The sequence below is a fragment of the Capricornis sumatraensis genome, chromosome 6, assembly GCF_032405125.1.
Source record: "Capricornis sumatraensis isolate serow.1 chromosome 6, serow.2, whole genome shotgun sequence".
Lineage (NCBI taxonomy): Eukaryota > Metazoa > Chordata > Mammalia > Artiodactyla > Bovidae > Capricornis > Capricornis sumatraensis.
The window spans coordinates 4,403,193-4,424,244 of NC_091074.1; positions in this window are offsets into that span (position 1 = coordinate 4,403,193).

Here is a 21,052-nt window from a genome sequence, read left to right on the forward strand (position 1 = left end):
AGGAGGCACTCTCAACAGGAAAGGCGAGAGGAACTCCATGGTTCTACCACCATTCCAAGAGTCCCCCAGACGTCTCAGTCCATTCCAGAGGAACCTATTTTCCCTGCACTGGCTCATCTTTCACGCCGAGGATCGACTCACACCACGGTGGCACGTGGGACAGCCCTGTGGGAAAGCCTCGAGGGAAAGCCTCGAGGGAAAACCACAGATCCTTTGATCCACGCCACGGGAAGCGTGACATTGCTGCTACAGCCTGGAAGGAAAGTGCACGTGCATGCACCCACTCGAGACGAGGCCTGACTCCCCTGGGGAGACTCCAGAAGTACCCAAAGATCCATGTCAGCCCCTGAGAGGAATTCTCGGTTCCGGCCCTGACTCCACACAAGGTTTTCGGCCCCGGTATCGACGGGAGAGGAATCCCGAGAGGCCCCCTAGCAACTCGCATGGGGACTGGCCTCTCCTGAGGCCACCAGGGCGGGTCCCTGAGGTCCCCGTCGTAACTCGAGAACACCTGCCGCAACTCGAGAAAATCCAGGAAGTTCTCCCTTCCAGGCGAGATGAGGCCTATTTCCGATGAGGCGTCTGGAGACTAATGACACCTAACCTCTGGAACTTCGAAAGGGTCTTTCACATCCTTGCTGCAACTCAAGAAGTTCACCGCCATACCCGTCTCCACTCGAGAGGAAGCACGATTGTCCCGCCCACATCCAGAGGAGCCTCGTTTCCCCCTCGAAGCTCGAGATGAGGGATCCTTTCCCTGCTTTCAACGGGAAAGAATTCCCGGCGTTCCCGTCGCATCTCAAGAGGAGGCACTCTCAACAGGAAAGGCAAGAGGAACTCCATGGTCGTACCACCATTCCAAGAGTCCCCCAGATGTCTCAGTCCATTCCAGAGGAACCTCTTTGCCCTGCACTGGCTCATCTTTCGCGCCGAGGATCGACTCACACCACGGTGGCACGTGGGACAGCCCTGTGGGAAAGCCTCGAGCGAAAGCCTCGAGGGAAATCCACAGATCCTTTGATCCACGCGACGGGAAGCGTGACATTGCTGCTACAGCCTGGAAGGAAAGCGCACGTGCATGCCTCCACTCGAGACGAGGCCTGACCCCCCTGGGGAGACTCCACAAGTACCCAAAGATCCATGTCATTCCCTGAGAGGAATCCTCGGTTCCGCCCCTGACTCCACACAAGGTTTTTGGCCCCGGTATCGACGGGAGAGGAATCCCGAGAGGCCCCCTAGCAACTCGCATGGGGACTGGCCTCTCCTGAGGCCACCAGGGCGGGTCCCTGAGGTCCCCGTCGTAACTCGAGAACACCTGCCGCAACTCGAGAAAATCCAGGAAGTTCTCCCTTCCAGGCGAGATGAGGCCTATTTCCGATGAGGCCTCTGGAGACAAATGACACCTAACCTCTGGAACTTCGAAAGGGTCTTTCACACCCTTGCTGCAACTCAAGAAGTTCACCGCCGTACCCGTCTCCACTCGAGAGGAAGCACGATGGTCCCGCCCACATCCAGAGGAGCCCCGTTTCCCCCTCGTAGCTCGAGATGAGGGATCCTTTCCCTGCTTTCAACGGGAAAGAATTCCCGGCGTTCCCGTCGCATCTCAAGAGGAGGCACTCTCAACAGGAAAGGCGAGAGGAACTCCATGGTCGGACCACCATTCCAAGAGTCCCCCAGACGTCTCAGTCCATTCCAGAGGAGCCTCTTTGCCCTGCACTGGCTCATCTTTCACGCTGAGGATCGACTCACACCACGGTGGCACGTGGGACAGCCCTGTGGGAAAGCCTCGAGGGAAAGCCTCGAGGGAAAACCACAGATCCTTTGATCCACGCGACGGGAAGCGTGACATTGCTGCTACAGCCTGGAAGGAAAGCACACGTGCATGCCCCCACTCGAGACGAGGCCTGACTCCCCTGGGGAGACTCCACAAGTACCCAAAGATCCATGTCAGCCCCTGAGAGGAATCCTCGGTTCCGGCCCTGACTCCACACAAGGTTTTTGGCCCCGGTATCGACGGGAGAGGAATCCCGAGAGGCCCCCTAGCAACTCGCATGGGGACTGGCCTCTCCTGAGGCCACCAGGGCGGGTCCCTGAGGTCCCCGTCGTAACTCGAGAACACCTGCCGCAACTCGAGAAAATCCAGGAAGTTCTCCCTTCCAGGCGAGATGAGGCCTATTTCCGATGAGGCGTCTGGAGACTAATGACACCTAAACTCTGGAACTTCGAAAGGGTCTTTCACACCCTTGCTGCAACTCAAGAAGTTCACCGCCATACCCGTCTCCACTCGAGAGGAAGCACGATGGTCCCGCCCACATCCAGAGGAGACCCGTTTCCCCTTCGGAGCTCGAGATGAGGGATCCATTCCCTGCTTTCAACGGGAAAGAATTCCCGGCGTTCCCGTCGCATCTCAAGAGGAGGCACTCTCAACAGGAAAGGCGAGAGGAACTCCATGGTCGTACCACCATTCCAAGAGTCCCCCAGATGTCTCAGTCCATTCCAGAGGAGCCTCTTTGCCCTGCACTGGCTCATCTTTCACGCCGAGGATCGACTCACACCACGGTGGCACGTGGGACAGCCCTGTGGGAAAGCCTCGAGGGAAAGCCTCGAGGGAAAACCACAGAACCTTTGATCCACGCGACGGGAAGCGTGACATTGCTGCTACAGCCTGGAAGGAAAGCGCACGTGCATGCCCCCACTCGAGATGAGGCCTGACTCCCCTGGGGAGACTCCACAAGTACCCAAAGATCCATGTCAGCCCCTGAGAGGAATCCTCGGTTCCGGCCCTGACTCCACACAAGGTTTTTGGCCCTGGTATCGACGGGAGAGGAATCCCGAGAGGCCCCCTAGCAACTCGCATGGGGACTGGCCTCTCCTGAGGCCACCAGGGCGGGTCCCTGAGGTCCCCGTCGTAACTCGAGAACACCTGCCGCAACTCGAGAAAATCCAGGAAGTTCTCCCTTCCAGGCGAGATGAGGCCTATTTCCGATGAGGCGTCTGGAGACTAATGACACCTAAACTCTGGAACTTAGAAAGGGTCTTTCACACCCTTGCTGCAACTCAAGAAGTTCACCGCCATACCCGTCTCCACTCGAGAGGAAGCACGATGGTCCCGCCCACATCCAGAGGAGACCCGTTTCCCCCTTGGAGCTCGAGATGAGGGATCCACTCCCTGCTTTCAACGGGAAAGAATTCCTGGCGTTCCCGTCGCATCTCAAGAGGAGGCACTCTCAACAGGAAAGGCGAGAGGAACTCCATGGTCGTACCACCATTCCAAGAGTCCCCCAGATGTCTCAGTCCATTCCAGAGGAGCCTCTTTGCCCTGCACTGGCTCATCTTTCACGCCGAGGATCGACTCACACCACGGTGGCACGTGGGACAGCCCTGTGGGAAAGCCTCGAGGGAAAGCCTCGAGGGAAAACCACAGATCCTTTGATCCACGCGACGGGAAGCGTGACATTGCTGCTACAGCCTGGAAGGAAAGCGCACGTGCATGCCCCCACTCGAGACGAGGCCTGACTCCCCTGGGGAGACTCCACAAGTACCCAAAGATCCATGTCAGCCCCTGAGAGGAATCCTCGGTTCCGGCCCTGACTCCACACAAGGTTTTTGGCCCCGGTATCGACGGGAGAGGAATCCCGAGAGGCCCCCTAGCAACTCGCATGGGGACTGGCCTCTCCTGAGGCCACCAGGGCGGGTCCCTGAGGTCCCCGTCGTAACTCGAGAACACCTGCCGCAACTCGAGAAAATCCAGGAAGTTCTCCCTTCCAGGCGAGATGAGGCCTATTTCCGATGAGGCGTCTGGAGACTAATGACACCTAAACTCTGGAACTTCGAAAGGGTCTTTCACACCCTTGCTGCAACTCAAGAAGTTCACCGCCATACCCGTCTCCACTCGAGAGGAAGCACGATTGTCCCGCCCACATCCAGAGGAGACCCGTTTCCCCCTCGGAGCTCGAGATGAGGGATCCATTCCCTGCTTTCAACGGGAAAGAATTCCCGGCGTTCCCGTCGCATCTCAAGAGGAGGCACTCTCAACAGGAAAGGCGAGAGGAACTCCATGGTCGTACCACCATTCCAAGAGTCCCCCAGATGTCTCAGTCCATTCCAGAGGAGCCTCTTTGCCCTGCACTGGCTCATCTTTCACGCCGAGGATCGACTCACACCACGGTGGCACGTGGGACAGCCCTGTGGGAAAGCCTCGAGGGAAAGCCTCGAGGGAAAACCACAGATCCTTTGATCCACGCCACGGGAAGCGTGACATTGCTGCTACAGCCTGGAAGGAAAGCGCACGTGCATGCCCCCACTCGAGACGAGGCCTGACTCCCCTGGGGAGACTCCACAAGTACCCAAAGATCCAGGTCAGCCCCTGAGAGGTATCCTCGGTTCCGGCCCTGACTCCACACAAGGTTTTTGGCCCTGGTATCGACGGGAGAGGAATCCCGAGAGGCCCCCTAGCAACTCGCATGGGGACTGGCCTCTCCTGAGGCCACCAGGGCGGGTCCCTGAGGTCCCCGTCGTAACTCGAGAACACCTGCCGCAACTCGAGAAAATCCAGGAAGTTCTCCCTTCCAGGCGAGATGAGGCCTATTTCCGATGAGGCGTCTGGAGACTAATGACACCTAAACTCTGGAACTTCGAAAGGGTCTTTCACACCCTTGCTGCAACTCAAGAAGTTCACCGCCATACCCGTCTCCACTCGAGAGGAAGCACGATGGTCCCGCCCACATCCAGAGGAGACCCGTTTCCCCCTTGGAGCTCGAGATGAGGGATCCATTCCCTGCTTTCAACGGGAAAGAATTCCCGGCGTTCCCGTCGCATCTCAAGAGGAGGCACTCTCAACAGGAAAGGCGAGAGGAACTCCATGGTCGTACCACCATTCCAAGAGTCCCCCAGATGTCTCAGTCCATTCCAGAGGAGCCTCTTTGCCCTTCACTGGCTCATCTTTCACGCCGATGATCGACTCACACCACGGTGGCACGTGGGACAGCCCTGTGGGAAAGCCTCGAGGGAAAGCCTCGAGGGAAATCCACAGATCCTTTGATCCACGCGACGGGAAGCGTGACATTGCTGATACAGCCTGGAAGGAAAGCGCACGTGCATGCCCCCACTCGAGACGAGGCCTGACTCCCCTGGGGAGACTCCAGAAGTACCCAAAGATCCATGTCATCCCCTGAGAGGAATCCTCGATTCCGCCCCTGACTCCACACAAGGTTTTTGGCCCCGGTATCGACGGGAGAGGAATCCCGAGAGGCCCCCTAGCCACTGGCATGGGGACTGGCCTCTCCTGAGGCCAACAGGGCGGGTCCCTGAGGTCCCCGTCGTAACTCGAGAACACCTGCCGCAACTCGAGAAAATCCAGGAAGTTCTCCTTTCCAGGCGAGATGAGGCCTATTTCCGATGAGGCGTCTGGACACTAATGACACCTAACCTCTGGAACTTCGAAAGGGTCTTTCACACCCTTGCTGAAACTCAAGAAGTTCACCGCCGTACCCGTCTCCACTCGAGAGGAAGCACGATGGTCCCGCCCACATCCAGAGGAGCCCCGTTTCCCCCTCGTAGCTCGAGATGAGGGATCCTTTCCCTGCTTTCAACGGGAAAGAATTCCCGGCGTTCCCGTCGCATCTCAAGAGGAGGCACTCTCAACAGGAAAGGCGAGAGGAACTCCATGGTCGTACCACCATTCCAAGAGTCCCCCAGATGTCTCAGTCCATTCCAGAGGAGCCTCTTTGCCCTGCACTGGCTCATCTTTCACGCCGAGGATCGACTCACACCACGGTGGCACGTGGGACAGCCCTGTGGGAAAGCCTCGAGGGAAAGCCTCGAGGGAAAACCACAGATCCTTTGATCCACGCGACGGGAAGCGTGACATTGCTGCTACAGCCTGGAAGGAAAGCGCACGTGCATGCCCCCACTCGAGACGAGGCCTGACTCCCCTGGGGAGACTCCACAAGTACCCAAAGATCCATGTCACCCCTGAGAGGAATCCTCGGTTCCGGCCCTGACTCCACACAAGTTTTTGGCCCCGGTATCGACGGGAGAGGAATCCCGAGAGGCCCCCTAGCAACTCGCATGGGGACTGGCCTCTCCTGAGGCCACCAGGGCGGGTCCCTGAGGTCCCCGTCGTAACTCGAGAACACCTGCCGCAACTCGAGAAAATCCAGGAAGTTCTCCCTTCCAGGCGAGATGAGGCCTATTTCCGATGAGGCGTCTGGAGACTAATGACACCTAAACTCTGGAACTTCGAAAGGGTCTTTCACACCCTTGCTGCAACTCAAGAAGTTCACCGCCATACCCGTCTCCACTCGAGAGGAAGCACGATGGTCCCGCCCACATCCAGAGGAGACCCGTTTCCCCCTCGGAGCTCGAGATGAGGGATCCATTCCCTGCTTTCAACGGGAAAGAATTCCCGGCGTTCCCGTCGCATCTCAAGAGGAGGCACTCTCAACAGGAAAGGCGAGAGAAACTCCATGGTCGTACCACCATTCCAAGAGTCCCCCAGATGTCTCAGTCCATTCCAGAGGAGCCTCTTTGCCCTGCACTGGCTCATCTTTCACGCCGAGGATCGACTCACACCACGGTGGCACGTGGGACAGCCCTGTGGGAAAGCCTCGAGGGAAAGCCTCGAGGGAAAACCACAGATCCTTTGATCCACGCCACGGGAAGCGTGACATTGCTGCTACAGCCTGGAAGGAAAGCGCACGTGCATGCCCCCACTCGAGACGAGGCCTGACTCCCCTGGGGAGACTCCACAAGTACCCAAAGATCCATGTCAGCCCCTGAGAGGAATCCTCGGTTCGGGCCCTGACTCCACACAAGGTTTTTGGCCCCGGTATCGACGGGAGAGGAATCCCGAGAGGCCCCCTAGCAACTCGCATGGGGACTGGCCTCTCCTGAGGCCACCAGGGCGGGTCCCTGAGGTCCCCGTCGTAACTCGAGAACACCTGCCGCAACTCGAGAAAATCCAGGAAGTTCTCCCTTCCAGGCGAGATGAGGCCTATTTCCGATGAGGCGTCTGGAGACTAATGACACCTAAACTCTGGAACTTAGAAAGGGTCTTTCACACCCTTGCTGCAACTCAAGAAGTTCACCGCCATACCCGTCTCCACTCGAGAGGAAGCACGATGGTCCCGCCCACATCCAGAGGAGACCCGTTTCCCCCTTGGAGCTCGAGATGAGGGATCCACTCCCTGCTTTCAACGGGAAAGAATTCCCGGCGTTCCCGTCGCATCTCAAGAGGAGGCACTCTCAACAGGAAAGGCGAGAGGAACTCCATGGTCGTACCACCATTCCAAGAGTCCCCCAGATGTCTCAGTCCATTCCAGAGGAGCCTCTTTGCCCTGCACTGGCTCATCTTTCACGCCGAGGATCGACTCACACCACGGTGGCACGTGGGACAGCCCTGTGGGAAAGCCTCGAGGGAAAGCCTCGAGGGAAAACCACAGATCCTTTGATCCACGCGACGGGAAGCGTGACATTGCTGCTACAGCCTGGAAGGAAAGCGCACGTGCATGCCCCCACTCGAGACGAGGCCTGACTCCCCTGGGGAGACTCCACAAGTACCCAAAGATCCATGTCAGCCCCTGAGAGGAATCCTCGGTTCCGGCCCTGACTCCACACAAGGTTTTTGGCCCCGGTATCGACGGGAGAGGAATCCCGAGAGGCCCCCTAGCAACTCGCATGGGGACTGGCCTCTCCTGAGGCCACCAGGGCGGGTCCCTGAGGTCCCCGTCGTAACTCGAGAACACCTGCCGCAACTCGAGAAAATCCAGGAAGTTCTCCCTTCCAGGCGAGATGAGGCCTATTTCCGATGAGGCGTCTGGAGACTAATGACACCTAAACTCTGGAACTTCGAAAGGGTCTTTCACACCCTTGCTGCAACTCAAGAAGTTCACCGCCATACCCGTCTCCACTCGAGAGGAAGCACGATTGTCCCGCCCACATCCAGAGGAGACCCGTTTCCCCCTCGGAGCTCGAGATGAGGGATCCATTCCCTGCTTTCAACGGGAAAGAATTCCCGGCGTTCCCGTCGCATCTCAAGAGGAGGCACTCTCAACAGGAAAGGCGAGAGGAACTCCATGGTCGTACCACCATTCCAAGAGTCCCCCAGATGTCTCAGTCCATTCCAGAGGAGCCTCTTTGCCCTGCACTGGCTCATCTTTCACGCCGAGGATCGACTCACACCACGGTGGCACGTGGGACAGCCCTGTGGGAAAGCCTCGAGGGAAAGCCTCGAGGGAAAACCACAGATCCTTTGATCCACGCCACGGGAAGCGTGACATTGCTGCTACAGCCTGGAAGGAAAGCGCACGTGCATGCCCCCACTCGAGACGAGGCCTGACTCCCCTGGGGAGACTCCACAAGTACCCAAAGATCCAGGTCAGCCCCTGAGAGGTATCCTCGGTTCCGGCCCTGACTCCACACAAGGTTTTTGGCCCTGGTATCGACGGGAGAGGAATCCCGAGAGGCCCCCTAGCAACTCGCATGGGGACTGGCCTCTCCTGAGGCCACCAGGGCGGGTCCCTGAGGTCCCCGTCGTAACTCGAGAACACCTGCCGCAACTCGAGAAAATCCAGGAAGTTCTCCCTTCCAGGCGAGATGAGGCCTATTTCCGATGAGGCGTCTGGAGACTAATGACACCTAAACTCTGGAACTTCGAAAGGGTCTTTCACACCCTTGCTGCAACTCAAGAAGTTCACCGCCATACCCGTCTCCACTCGAGAGGAAGCACGATGGTCCCGCCCACATCCAGAGGAGACCCGTTTCCCCCTTGGAGCTCGAGATGAGGGATCCATTCCCTGCTTTCAACGGGAAAGAATTCCCGGCGTTCCCGTCGCATCTCAAGAGGAGGCACTCTCAACAGGAAAGGCGAGAGGAACTCCATGGTCGTACCACCATTCCAAGAGTCCCCCAGATGTCTCAGTCCATTCCAGAGGAGCCTCTTTGCCCTTCACTGGCTCATCTTTCACGCCGATGATCGACTCACACCACGGTGGCACGTGGGACAGCCCTGTGGGAAAGCATCGAGGGAAAGCCTCGAGGGAAATCCACAGATCCTTTGATCCACGCGACGGGAAGCGTGACATTGCTGATACAGCCTGGAAGGAAAGCGCACGTGCATGCCCCCACTCGAGACGAGGCCTGACTCCCCTGGGGAGACTCCAGAAGTACCCAAAGATCCATGTCATCCCCTGAGAGGAATCCTCGATTCCGCCCCTGACTCCACACAAGGTTTTTGGCCCCGGTATCGACGGGAGAGGAATCCCGAGAGGCCCCCTAGCCACTGGCATGGGGACTGGCCTCTCCTGAGGCCACCAGGGCGGGTCCCTGAGGTCCCCGTCGTAACTCGAGAACACCTGCCGCAACTCGAGAAAATCCAGGAAGTTCTCCTTTCCAGGCGAGATGAGGCCTATTTCCGATGAGGCGTCTGGACACTAATGACACCTAACCTCTGGAACTTCGAAAGGGTCTTTCACACCCTTGCTGAAACTCAAGAAGTTCACCGCCGTACCCGTCTCCACTCGAGAGGAAGCACGATGGTCCCGCCCACATCCAGAGGAGCCCCGTTTCCCCCTCGTAGCTCGAGATGAGGGATCCTTTCCCTGCTTTCAACGGGAAAGAATTCCCGGCGTTCCCGTCGCATCTCAAGAGGAGGCACTCTCAACAGGAAAGGCGAGAGGAACTCCATGGTCGTACCACCATTCCAAGAGTCCCCCAGATGTCTCAGTCCATTCCAGAGGAGCCTCTTTGCCCTGCACTGGCTCATCTTTCACGCCGAGGATCGACTCACACCACGGTGGCACGTGGGACAGCCCTGTGGGAAAGCCTCGAGGGAAAGCCTCGAGGGAAAACCACAGATCCTTTGATCCACGCGACGGGAAGCGTGACATTGCTGCTACAGCCTGGAAGGAAAGCGCACGTGCATGCCCCCACTCGAGACGAGGCCTGACTCCCCTGGGGAGACTCCACAAGTACCCAAAGATCCATGTCACCCCTGAGAGGAATCCTCGGTTCCGGCCCTGACTCCACACAAGTTTTTGGCCCCGGTATCGACGGGAGAGGAATCCCGAGAGGCCCCCTAGCAACTCGCATGGGGACTGGCCTCTCCTGAGGCCACCAGGGCGGGTCCCTGAGGTCCCCGTCGTAACTCGAGAACACCTGCCGCAACTCGAGAAAATCCAGGAAGTTCTCCCTTCCAGGCGAGATGAGGCCTATTTCCGATGAGGCGTCTGGAGACTAATGACACCTAAACTCTGGAACTTCGAAAGGGTCTTTCACACCCTTGCTGCAACTCAAGAAGTTCACCGCCATACCCGTCTCCACTCGAGAGGAAGCACGATGGTCCCGCCCACATCCAGAGGAGACCCGTTTCCCCCTCGGAGCTCGAGATGAGGGATCCATTCCCTGCTTTCAACGGGAAAGAATTCCCGGCGTTCCCGTCGCATCTCAAGAGGAGGCACTCTCAACAGGAAAGGCGAGAGAAACTCCATGGTCGTACCACCATTCCAAGAGTCCCCCAGATGTCTCAGTCCATTCCAGAGGAGCCTCTTTGCCCTGCACTGGCTCATCTTTCACGCCGAGGATCGACTCACACCACGGTGGCACGTGGGACAGCCCTGTGGGAAAGCCTCGAGGGAAAGCCTCGAGGGAAAACCACAGATCCTTTGATCCACGCCACGGGAAGCGTGACATTGCTGCTACAGCCTGGAAGGAAAGCGCACGTGCATGCCCCCACTCGAGACGAGGCCTGACTCCCCTGGGGAGACTCCACAAGTACCCAAAGATCCATGTCAGCCCCTGAGAGGAATCCTCGGTTCCGGCCCTGACTCCACACAAGGTTTTTGGCCCCGGTATCGACGGGAGAGGAATCCCGAGAGGCCCCCTAGCAACTCGCATGGGGACTGGCCTCTCCTGAGGCCACCAGGGCGGGTCCCTGAGGTCCCCGTCGTAACTCGAGAACACCTGCCGCAACTCGAGAAAATCCAGGAAGTTCTCCCTTCCAGGCGAGATGAGGCCTATTTCCGATGAGGCGTCTGGAGACTAATGACACCTAACCTCTGGAACTTCGAAAGGGTCTTTCACACCCTTGCTGCAACTCAAGAAGTTCACCGCCATACCCGTCTCCACTCGAGAGGAAGCACGATGGTCCCGCCCACATCCAGAGGAGACCCGTTTCCCCTTCGGAGCTCGAGATGAGGGATCCATTCCCTGCTTTCAACGGGAAAGAATTCCCGGCGTTCCCGTCGCATCTCAAGAGGAGGCACTCTCAACAGGAAAGGCGAGAGGAACTCCATGGTCGTACCACCATTCCAAGAGTCCCCCAGATGTCTCAGTCCATTCCAGAGGAGCCTCTTTGCCCTGCACTGGCTCATCTTTCACGCCGAGGATCGACTCACACCACGGTGGCACGTGGGACAGCCCTGTGGGAAAGCCTCGAGGGAAAGCCTCGAGGGAAAAACACAGATCCTTTGATCCACGCGACGGGAAGCGTGACATTGCTGCTACAGCCTGGAAGGAAAGCGCACGTGCATGCCCCCACTCGAGACGAGGCCTGACTCCCCTGGGGAGACTCCACAAGTACCCAAAGATCCATGTCAGCCCCTGAGAGGAATCCTCGGTTCCGGCCCTGACTCCACACAAGGTTTTTGGCCCTGGTATCGACGGGAGAGGAATCCCGAGAGGCCCCCTAGCAACTCGCATGGGGACTGGCCTCTCCTGAGGCCACCAGGGCGGGTCCCTGAGGTCCCCGTCGTAACTCGAGAACACCTGCCGCAACTCGAGAAAATCCAGGAAGTTCTCCCTTCCAGGCGAGATGAGGCCTATTTCCGATGAGGCGTCTGGAGACTAATGACACCTAAACTCTGGAACTTAGAAAGGGTCTTTCACACCCTTGCTGCAACTCAAGAAGTTCACCGCCATACCCGTCTCCACTCGAGAGGAAGCACGATGGTCCCGCCCACATCCAGAGGAGACCCGTTTCCCCCTTGGAGCTCGAGATGAGGGATCCATTCCCTGCTTTCAACGGGAAAGAATTCCCGGCGTTCCCGTCGCATCTCAAGAGGAGGCACTCTCAACAGGAAAGGCGAGAGGAACTCCATGGTCGTACCACCATTCCAAGAGTCCCCCAGATGTCTCAGTCCATTCCAGAGGAGCCTCTTTGCCCTGCACTGGCTCATCTTTCACGCCGAGGATCGACTCACACCACGGTGGCACGTGGGACAGCCCTGTGGGAAAGCCTCGAGGGAAAGCCTCGAGGGAAAACCACAGATCCTTTGATCCACGCCACGGGAAGCGTGACATTGCTGCTACAGCCTGGAAGGAAAGCGCACGTGCATGCCCCCACTCGAGAAGAGGCCTGACTCCCCTGGGGAGACTCCACAAGTACCCAAAGATCCATGTCAGCCCCTGAGAGGAATCCTCGGTTCCGGCCCTGACTCCACACAAGGTTTTTGGCCCCGGTATCGACGGGAGAGGAATCCCGAGAGGCCCCCTAGCAACTCGCATGGGGACTGGCCTCTCCTGAGGCCACCAGGGCGGGTCCCTGAGGTCCCCGTCGTAACTCGAGAACACCTGCCGCAACTCGAGAAAATCCAGGAAGTTCTCCCTTCCAGGCGAGATGAGGCCTATTTCCGATGAGGCGTCTGGAGACTAATGACACCTAAACTCTGGAACTTCGAAAGGGTCTTTCACACCCTTGCTGCAACTCAAGAAGTTCACCGCCATACCCGTCTCCACTCGAGAGGAAGCACGATTGTCCCGCCCACATCCAGAGGAGACCCGTTTCCCCCTCGGAGCTCGAGATGAGGGATCCATTCCCTGCTTTCAACGGGAAAGAATTCCCGGCGTTCCCGTCGCATCTCAAGAGGAGGCACTCTCAACAGGAAAGGCGAGAGGAACTCCATGGTCGTACCACCATTCCAAGAGTCCCCCAGATGTCTCAGTCCATTCCAGAGGAGCCTCTTCGCCCTGCACTGGCTCATCTTTCACGCCGAGGATCGACTCACACCACGGTGGCGCGTGACACAGCCCTGTGGCAAAGCCTCGAGGGAAAGCCTCGAGGGAAAACCACAGATCCTTTGATCCACGCGACGGGAAGCGTGACATTGCTGCTACAGCCTGGAAGGAAAGCGCACGTGCATGCCCCCACTCGAGACGAGGCCTGACTCCCCTGGGGAGACTCCACAAGTACCCAAAGATCCATGTCAGCCCCTGAGAGGAATCCTCGGTTCCGGCCCTGACTCCACACAAGGTTTTTGGCCCTGGTATCGACGGGAGAGGAATCCCGAGAGGCCCCCTAGCAACTCGCATGGGGACTGGCCTCTCCTGAGGCCACCAGGGCGGGTCCCTGAGGTCCCCGTCGTAACTCGAGAACACCTGCCGCAACTCGAGAAAATCCAGGAAGTTCTCCCTTCCAGGCGAGATGAGGCCTATTTCCGATGAGGCGTCTGGAGACTAATGACACCTAAACTCTGGAACTTCGAAAGGGTCTTTCACACCCTTGCTGCAACTCAAGAAGTTCACCGCCATACCCGTCTCCACTCGAGAGGAAGCACGATGGTCCCGCCCACATCCAGAGGAGACCCGTTTCCCCCTTGGAGCTCGAGATGAGGGATCCATTCCCTGCTTTCAACGGGAAAGAATTCCCGGCGTTCCCGTCGCATCTCAAGAGGAGGCACTCTCAACAGGAAAGGCGAGAGGAACTCCATGGTCGTACCACCATTCCAAGAGTCCCCCAGATGTCTCAGTCCATTCCAGAGGAGCCTCTTTGCCCTGCACTGGCTCATCTTTCACGCCGATGATCGACTCACACCACGGTGGCACGTGGGACAGCCCTGTGGGAAAGCCTCGAGGGAAAGCCTCGAGGGAAATCTACAGATCCTTTGATCCACGCGACGGGAAGCGTGACATTGCTGATACAGCCTGGAAGGAAAGCGCACGTGCATGCCCCCACTCGAGACGAGGCCTGACTTCCCTGGGGAGACTCCAGAAGTACCCAAAGATCCATGTCATCCCCTGAGAGGAATCCTCGATTCCGCCCCTGACTCCACACAAGGTTTTTGGCCCCGGTATCGACGGGAGAGGAATCCCGAGAGGCCCCCTAGCCACTGGCATGGGGACTGGCCTCTCCTGAGGCCAATAGGGCGGGTCCCTGAGGTCCCCGTCGTAACTCGAGAACACCTGCCGCAACTCGAGAAAATCCAGGAAGTTCTCCCTTCCAGGCGAGATGAGGCCTATTTCCGATGAGGCCTCTGGAGACAAATGACACCTAACCTCTGGAACTTCGAAAGGGTCTTTCACACCCTTGCTGCAACTCAAGAAGTTCACCGCCGTACCCGTCTCCACTCGAGAGGAAGCACGATGGTCCCGCCCACATCCAGAGGAGCCCCGTTTCCCCCTCGTAGCTCGAGATGAGGGATCCTTTCCCTGCTTTCAACGGGAAAGAATTCCCGGCGTTCCCGTCGCATCTCAAGAGGAGGCACTCTCAACAGGAAAGGCGAGAGGAACTCCATGGTCGTACCACCATTCCAAGAGTCCCCCAGATGTCTCAGTCCATTCCAGAGGAGCCTCTTTGCCCTGCACTGGCTCATCTTTCACGCCGAGGATCGACTCACACCACGGTGGCACGTGGGACAGCCCTGTGGGAAAGCCTCGAGGGAAAGCCTCGAGGGAAAACCACAGATCCTTTGATCCACGCCACGGGAAGCGTGACATTGCTGCTACAGCCTGGAAGGAAAGCACACGTGCATGCCCCCACTCGAGACGAGGCCTGACTCCCCTGGGGAGACTCCACAAGTACCCAAAGATCCATGTCAGCCCCTGAGAGGAATCCTCGGTTCCGGCCCTGACTCCACACAAGTTTTTGGCCCCGGTATCGACGGGAGAGGAATCCCGAGAGGCCCCCTAGCAACTCGCATGGGGACTGGCCTCTCCTGAGGCCACCAGGGCGGGTCCCTGAGGTCCCCGTCGTAACTCGAGAACACCTGCCGCAACTCGAGAAAATCCAGGAAGTTCTCCCTTCCAGGCGAGATGAGGCCTATTTCCGATGAGGCGTCTGGAGACTAATGACACCTAAACTCTGGAACTTCGAAAGGGTCTTTCACACCCTTGCTGCAACTCAAGAAGTTCACCGCCATACCCGTCTCCACTAGAGAGGAAGCACGATGGTCCCGCCCACATCCAGAGGAGACCCGTTTCCCCCTCGGAGCTCGAGATGAGGGATCCATTCCCTGCTTTCAACGGGAAAGAATTCCCGGCGTTCCCGTCGCATCTCAAGAGGAGGCACTCTCAACAGGAAAGGCGAGAGGAACTCCATGGTCGTACCACCATTCCAAGAGTCCCCCAGATGTCTCAGTCCATTCCAGAGGAGCCTCTTTGCCCTGCACTGGCTCATCTTTCACGCCGAGGATCGACTCACACCACGGTGGCACGTGGGACAGCCCTGTGGGAAAGCCTCGAGGGAAAGCCTCGAGGGAAAACCACAGATCCTTTGATCCACGCGACGGGAAGCGTGACATTGCTGCTACAGCCTGGAAGGAAAGCGCACGTGCATGCCCCCACTCGAGACGAGGCCTGACTCCCCTGGGGAGACTCCACAAGTACCCAAAGATCCATGTCAGCCCCTGAGAGGAATCCTCGGTTCCGGCCCTGACTCCACACAAGGTTTTTGGCCCCGGTATCGACGGGAGAGGAATCCCGAGAGGCCCCCTAGCAACTCGCATGGGGACTGGCCTCTCCTGAGGCCACCAGGGCGGGTCCCTGAGGTCCCCGTCGTAACTCGAGAACACCTGCCGCAACTCGAGAAAATCCAGGAAGTTCTCCCTTCCAGGCGAGATGAGGCCTATTTCCGATGAGGCGTCTGGAGACTAATGACACCTAAACTCTGGAACTTCGAAAGGGTCTTTCACACCCTTGCTGCAACTCAAGAAGTTCACCGCCATACCCGTCTCCACTCGAGAGGAAGCACGATGGTCCCGCCCCCATCCAGAGGAGACCCGTTTCCCCCTCGGAGATCGAGATGAGGGATCCATTCCCTGCTTTCAACGGGAAAGAATTCCCGGCGTTCCCGTCGCATCTCAAGAGGAGGCACTCTCAACAGGAAAGGCGAGAGGAACTCCATGGTCGTACCACCATTCCAAGAGTCCCCCAGATGTCTCAGTCCATTCCAGAGGAGCCTCTTTGCCCTGCACTGGCTCATCTTTCACGCCGAGGATCGACTCACACCACGGTGGCACGTGGGACAGCCCTGTGGGAAAGCCTCGAGGGAAAGCCTCGAGGGAAAACCACAGATCCTTTGATCCACGCGACGGGAAGCGTGACATTGCTGCTACAGCCTGGAAGGAAAGCGCACGTGCATGCCCCCACTCGAGATGAGGCCTGACTCCCCTGGGGAGACTCCAGAGGTACCCCAAGATCCATGTCAGCCCTTGAGAGGAATCCTCGGTTCCGGCCCTGACTCCACACAAGGTTTTTGGCCCCGGTATCGACGGGAGAGGAATCCCGAGAGGCCCCCTAGCACCTCGCATGGGGACTGGCCTTTCCTGAGGCCACCAGGCCGGTCCCTGAGGTCCCCGTCGTAACTGGAGAACACCTGCCGCAACTCGAGAAAATCCAGGAAGTTCTCCCTTCCAGGCGAGATGAGGCCTATTTCCGATGAGGCGTCTGGAGACTAATGACACCTAAACTCTGGAACTTCGAAAGGGTCTTTCACACCCTTGCTGCAACTCAAGAAGTTCACCGCCATACCCGTCTCCACTCGAGAGGAAGCACGATTGTCCCGCCCACATCCAGAGGAGACCCGTTTCCCCCTCGGAGCTCGAGATGAGGGATCCATTCCCTGCTTTCAACGGGAAAGAATTCCCGGCGTTCCCGTCGCATCTCAAGAGGAGGCACTCTCAACAGGAAAGGCGAGAGGAACTCCATGGTCGTACCACCATTCCAAGAGTCCCCCAGATGTCTCAGTCCATTCCAGAGGAGCCTCTTTGCCCTGCACTGGCTCCTCTTTCACGCCGAGGATCGACTCACACCACGGTGGCACGTGGGACAGCCCTGTGGGAAAGCCTCGAGGGAAAGCCTCGAGGGAAAACCACAGATCCTTTGATCCACGCGACGGGAAGCGTGACATTGCTGCTACAGCCTGGAAGGAAAGCGCACGTGCATGCCCCCACTCGAGACGAGGCCTGACTCCCCTGGGGAGACTCCACAAGTACCCAAAGATCCATGTCAGCCCCTGAGAGGAATCCTCGGTTCCGGCCCTGACTCCACACAAGGTTTTTGGCCCTGGTATCGACGGGAGAGGAATCCCGAGAGGCCCCCTAGCAACTCGCATGGGGACTGGCCTCTCCTGAGGCCACCAGGGCGGGTCCCTGAGGTCCCCGTCGTAACTCGAGAACACCTGCCGCAACTCGAGAAAATCCAGGAAGTTCTCCCTTCCAGGCGAGATGAGGCCTATTTCCGATGAGGCGTCTGGAGACTAATGACACCTAAACTCTGGAACTTCGAAAGGGTCTTTCACACCCTTGCTGCAACTCAAGAAGTTCACCGCCATACCCGTCTCCACTCGAGAGGAAGCACGATGGTCCCGCCCACATCCAGAGGAGACCCGTTTCCCCCTTGGAGCTCGAGATGAGGGATCCATTCCCTGCTTTCAACGGGAAAGAATTCCCGGCGTTCCCGTCGCATCTCAAGAGGAGGCACTCTCAACAGGAAAGGCGAGAGGAACTCCATGGTCGTACCACCATTCCAAGAGTCCCCCAGATGTCTCAGTCCATTCCAGAGGAGCCTCTTTGCCCTGCACTGGCTCATCTTTCACGCCGATGATCGACTCACACCACGGTGGCACGTGGGACAGCCCTGTGGGAAAGCCTCGAGGGAAAGCCTCGAGGGAAATCTACAGATCCTTTGATCCACGCCACGGGAAGCGTGACATTGCTGATACAGCCTGGAAGGAAAGCGCACGTGCATGCCCCCACTCGAGACGAGGCCTGACTTCCATGGGGAGACTCCAGAAGTACCCAAAGATCCATGTCATCCCCTGAGAGGAATCCTCGATTCCGCCCCTGACTCCACACAAGGTTTTTGGCCCCGGTATCGACGGGAGAGGAATCCCGAGAGGCCCCCTAGCCACTGGCATGGGGACTGGCCTCTCCTGAGGCCAATAGGGCGGGTCCCTGAGGTCCCCGTCGTAACTCGAGAACACCTGCCGCAACTCGAGAAAATCCAGGAAGTTCTCCCTTCCAGGCGAGATGAGGCCTATTTCCGATGAGGCCTCTGGAGACAAATGACACCTAACCTCTGGAACTTCGAAAGGGTCTTTCACACCCTTGCTGCAACTCAAGAAGTTCACCGCCGTACCCGTCTCCACTCGAGAGGAAGCACGATGGTCCCGCCCACATCCAGAGGAGCCCCGTTTCCCCCTCGTAGCTCGAGATGAGGGATCCTTTCCCTGCTTTCAACGGGAAAGAATTCCCGGCGTTCCCGTCGCATCTCAAGAGGAGGCACTCTCAACAGGAAAGGCGAGAGGAACTCCATGGTCGTACCACCATTCCAAGAGTCCCCCAGATGTCTCAGTCCATTCCAGAGGAGCCTCTTTGCCCTGCACTGGCTCATCTTTCACGCCGAGGATCGACTCACACCACGGTGGCACGTGGGACAGCCCTGTGGGAAAGCCTCGAGGGAAAGCCTCGAGGGAAAACCACAGATCCTTTGATCCACGCCACGGGAAGCGTGACATTGCTGCTACAGCCTGGAAGGAAAGCGCACGTGCATGCCCCCACTCGAGACGAGGCCTGACTCCCCTGGGGAGACTCCACAAGTACCCAAAGATCCATGTCAGCCCCTGAGAGGAATCCTCGGTTCCGGCCCTGACTCCACACAAGTTTTTGGCCCCGGTATCGACGGGAGAGGAATCCCGAGAGGCCCCCTAGCAACTCGCATGGGGACTGGCCTCTCCTGAGGCCACCAGGGCGGGTCCCTGAGGTCCCCGTCGTAACTCGAGAACACCTGCCGCAACTCGAGAAAATCCAGGAAGTTCTCCCTTCCAGGCGAGATGAGGCCTATTTCCGATGAGGCGTCTGGAGACTAATGACACCTAAACTCTGGAACTTCGAAAGGGTCTTTCACACCCTTGCTGCAACTCAAGAAGTTCACCGCCATACCCGTCTCCACTCGAGAGGAAGCACGATGGTCCCGCCCACATCCAGAGGAGACCCGTTTCCCCCTCGGAGCTCGAGATGAGGGATCCATTCCCTGCTTTCAACGGGAAAGAATTCCCGGCGTTCCCGTCGCATCTCAAGAGGAGGCACTCTCAACAGGAAAGGCGAGAGGAACTCCATGGTCGTACCACCATTCAAAGAGTCCCCCAGATGTCTCAGTCCATTCCAGAGGAGCCTCTTTGCCCTGCACTGGCTCATCTTTCACGCCGAGGATCGACTCACACCACGGTGGCACGTGGGACAGCCCTGTGGGAAAGCCTCGAGGGAAAGCCTCGAGGGAAAACCACAGATCCTTTGATCCACGCGACGGGAAGCGTGACATTGCTGCTACAGCCTGGAAGGAAAGCGCACGTGCATGCCCCCACTCGAGACGAGGCCTGACTCCCCTGGGGAGACTCCACAAGTACCCAAAGATCCATGTCAGCCCCTGAGAGGAATCCTCGGTTCCGGCCCTGACTCCACAAAAGGTTTTTGGCCCTGGTATCGACGGGAGAGGAATCCCGAGAGGCCCCCTAGCAACTCGCATGGGGACTGGCCTCTCCTGAGGCCACCAGGGCGGGTCCCTTAGGTCCCCGTCGTAACTCGAGAACACCTGCCGCAACTCGAGAAAATCCAGGAAGTTCTCCCTTCCAGGCGAGATGAGGCCTATTTCCGATGAGGCGTCTGGAGACTAATGACACCTAAACTCTGGAACTTAGAAAGGGTCTTTCACACCCTTGCTGCAACTCAAGAAGTTCACCGCCATACCCGTCTCCACTCGAGAGGAAGCACGATGGTCCCGTCCACATCCAGAGGAGACCCGTTTCCCCCTTGGAGCTCGAGATGAGGGATCCATTCCCTGCTTTCAACGGGAAAGAATTCCCGGCGTTCCCGTCGCATCTCAAGAGGAGGCACTCTCAACAGGAAAGGCGAGAGGAACTCCATGGTCGTACCACCATTCCAAGAGTCCCCCAGATGTCTCAGTCCATTCCAGAGGAGCCTCTTTGCCCTGCACTGGCTCATCTTTCACGCCGAGGATCGACTCACACCACGGTGGCACGTGGGACAGCCCTGTGGGAAAGCCTCGAGGGAAAGCCTCGAGGGAAAACCACAGATCCTTTGATCCACGCCACGGGAAGCGTGACATTGCTGCTACAGCCTGGAAGGAAAGCGCACGTGCATGCCGCCACTCGAGACGAAGCCTGACTCCCCTGGGGAGACTCCACAAGTACCCAAAGATCCATGTCAGCCCCTGAGAAGAATCCTCGGTTCTGGCCCTGACTCCACACAAGGTTTTTGGCCCCGGTTTCGACGGGAGAGGAATCCCGAGAGGCCCCCTAGCAACTCGCATGGGGACTGGCCTCTCCTGAGGCCACCAGGGCGGGTCCCTGAGGTCCCCGTCGTAACTCGAGAACACCTGCCGCAACTCGAGAAAATCCAGGAAGTTCTCCCTTCCAGGCGAGATGAGGCCTATTTCCGATGAGGCGTCTGGAGACTAATGACACCTAAACTCTGGAACTTTGAAAGGGTCTTTCACACCCTTGCTGCAACTCAAGAAGTTCACCGCCATACCCGTCTCCACTCGAGAGGAAGCACGATGGTCCCGCCCACATCCAGAGGAGACCCGTTTCCCCCTCGGAGCTCGAGATGAGGGATCCATTCCCTGCTTTCAACGGGAAAGAATTCCCGGCGTTCCCGTCGCATCTCAAGAGGAGGCACTCTCAACAGGAAAGGCGAGAGGAACTCCATGGTCGTACCACCATTCCAAGAGTCCCCCAGATGTCTCAGTCCATTCCAGAGGAGCCTCTTTGCCCTGCACTGGCTCATCTTTCACGCCGAGGATCGACTCACACCACGGTGGCACG